This window comes from Pinus tabuliformis, chromosome 7 (assembly GCF_031772625.1).
Source record: "Pinus tabuliformis cultivar Carrire ecotype Pingquan chromosome 7, CPIR1, whole genome shotgun sequence".
NCBI lineage: Eukaryota > Viridiplantae > Streptophyta > Pinopsida > Pinales > Pinaceae > Pinus > Pinus tabuliformis.
This window is the reverse complement of record NC_142293.1, coordinates 1,338,814,425-1,338,817,647: the sequence shown is the minus strand read 5'-3', so window position 1 is coordinate 1,338,817,647 and position 3,223 is coordinate 1,338,814,425.

Here is a 3,223-nt window from a genome sequence, read left to right as displayed (position 1 = left end):
CAGGCAGCAGCGACGGGGGTGGCCTAATCCGCGTGGCACCAAGGGAGCAGCGTGGTGGGTTCGCTCTATCTTATCGTTTTTTTTTTCACTTGAAATTTGACTTTCTGTATCATGAAATTTGTGATCAATAAATGGATGATTTTAATGGTGTTTGTCAAGTTGAATAGTCTAAGGACCAGGAGAATAATAATTTTAATTTATTTTCGTATTTTTCTTAATGTCAGATTTTTGTTCCGAGTCTTGATTAGAAGGTTAGTAATATTGATCTTATTTTCCTCAAATAAATAGTGCATGTTGTCAATTTTTATATTATTTTTATAATGAACGCATATATCTTCATAGAGGGTGTTGGAGAGGTAAATCCCCTCTACGGATAGAGGCGATCCCTACTAGCCCAGAACGGGTCTAGCAACAATCAGTCAATGCTACTATGCAAGTTCCTAATTGCAATTAAAAGATAGGCAATGGACACCTACTTGGATTCCAACGCTATAGTTTGATGAAGAGATGCCGCTCTCGCTCCTTCGCTCTGGCCGGTCACGATCCTCCGCGATCTCCGCGAATAGATACCTGCACACACGAAGAGAAAGACAAACACAAGCGTGAAATCTAATAAAAGCAATTATACATCAATCAGAAAGGATGTAATTCACATTAACCATTACAAAGACAAATGAGAATGGAACCATAATAGTAGTCATCTATTATTAATCAATAACAGAGAAGAGTACAACCAAATGTTCTGACGTCGAATCCTTCTCAAGAGGGTCCAGCCAGCAAGTCTCTTAAGCATTCACCCTTAGAGGTAGATCTCCCAAGACAAGAACTCTCTCTCACACAAGCAACACTCCACAACCTTCCTTAAGCTATCTAGCAATCCCACACTTATCACACCAACTACCTATTAGTAGCAGCAATCTGAGCACTATAAACTCCACACAATCCAAAAACTAGCTGCTCATGGCAATGGTAGAGGTTTAAATAGGAGAAGGAGTCTCCATGAAAGGTGGAAGCATGAGCTTATCTTCAAGGAAGGTGGTTTCAAATGACGAACAGACATGCCATAGAAGGGAGGGCGATACTCACAAGGCCAACAACCAAGTCTGGAGTCATCTGGAAGGCTGGCTGTTGGAACAAATTCGCCCAAACTGGATCAGCGTGGGTGCATAACTGTACTGGAGCGCTGACATCGCAAAGTAATAATAGACAGGCCCATGTCAGCGTGACTTAATACAAGCAGAGACTGCACTGGCTCATGAAATTCGACCAGCGCGGAAAACTCGTGTGCTTCCGCGCTGGCAGCGCATGTGATCTGTTATGAAGTGCCAGTCAGCGCGGTTATTTTAATAACAGTCGCGCCGATGATGAAAACTTTGGCAAAGTGGGTCATTTGGCCAGTTTTAGAGAGCATGAGCTTGATTATTTTGAACTCCTGACACAGTAGGGAGACTGACAGGGAGACAGTGAGAAATTACTATGTAACAGATGCCCCCTAAAGCATGAAGACCGAGAGAGTGGGAGGGGTGAAATGCTTTACAAAACTCGCTGAACTGGAACACCACCAGGAAGGACCGAATATCTCTGATAATCAAGTACATGCAGTCTAGGCATGGGCGCAGCCATCCAAAAGACATACGAAGAAGGTCTGTGGAATGGACGCAGCCACCCAGCTAAAGAGACTATAGTAATCATAAGGTATGGTCGCAGCCATCCATGAAGACACAGGTATGGGCGCAGCCATCATCAATGTCAATGATCATGATCATCCACAAAATCGCAGCCTGGATCATAACAGACAGAGATCCAGGGTCTTGCGCTCCGTCCCGACCCGAACAAAGTACAAGTCCAAGCATGTGAATACATGAGCTGAAGTCGAACATGCATGAACATCGTCTGATTACCAGTCAATGATGAAAACTGTTAACAGACGCGAGAGGTACCACCAATAATGACAATGGTCCTCAAGGTACTATAGGTACAATCCGCGGCGTGTGAATCAATGAGCTGGTGTCGAACACCTGCAGAATCATCCGATCGGAGGCCAATGATGAAAACCTCGCGTCGAACACGAAGAACCTGCCATTGAGGCATGCAGGCTCTAAGGCACCTGAAGGGAGTCTCTAAGTCACCTTCCTGGATAATGAGCTGAAGTCGACAGGAAGTAACCTTGATCGAAGGTGGGCCATAATGTTTCCCACATCATCAACACGAGACAAAGAAGGATAAAAGATTTTGTGTGAGACATTAGAGGGAGGTGGTAAGTTTGCAGAGGTAAACTTCTCTTGAACATATCGGCGGCACGACAGCGGATTTGGCAGTATCTGACATCAAATGAGCAGAGGTCATGGTGACAAGGCAATGAGCAGATGAGAGGCCAAATAGGATAACCCAAACCCACGGAGGCTAGTGTAAAACAAGATGAGAAATCCCCACCCAGACACGAATGCAGACGAGTGCCATGTTCAAGAGCGACATATTGTCGACACGACCATTATTACAGTTCCGTTTCCCCACCATTTCTGGTAGGTACCCCGATTATTTTTGGATGACAAGCTTGACGGGGATAGCATATGCTTGGAGAGTGTCATTTCGACAATGCCCGATGTCATTAAGTTTTAACGAGTCTGACAAAGGAAAAACTCGGCGTCTTTTCTTGTTTAGAGAGTCTGAAAAGACAGCGGAAAAGAAAACTCCAGGGGGGTCCTTTTTCGTAAAGTTGTGTCTCCCGAGCCCGAAAAAGTATAAAATAATGCTCGAAAGAACCGCCCGACCAGTACGATCGAGGAGTACTTTTCGTAGATAGTGACTTTGACCCGAAAAAGTAAAAAAGCGGTCAGAAGCACGTCGTTTTGGAACCAATAACGAGTGTGAAACGACAAACACCCGGCAATCTTTTTAAGTTAAACGGTCGAAAAAAGAGCTTTAAAAGCGACCGCCCCTGATCCTTTTAACGAGCCGAGAAGAGGGCTCGGCCATCTTTTCTTCCTTTACGTCGAAAAAGAGCTTAAAAATGACGTTGCGAGACCAAGTGTGTACAGGGTTATTATGAATCCACCGAGACGGAAATCTGCACAAGAACACTACCCACGTAAAACCTGTTCGACATGTTAAAAAAATAGTAAAACATGTAGAAAATCATAGTACAGCGACATTAGCATGAAATATATGGCAAAAATTTAACAAAAACCCACATTTATGAGTTACCATAGTCAAATATAGATTT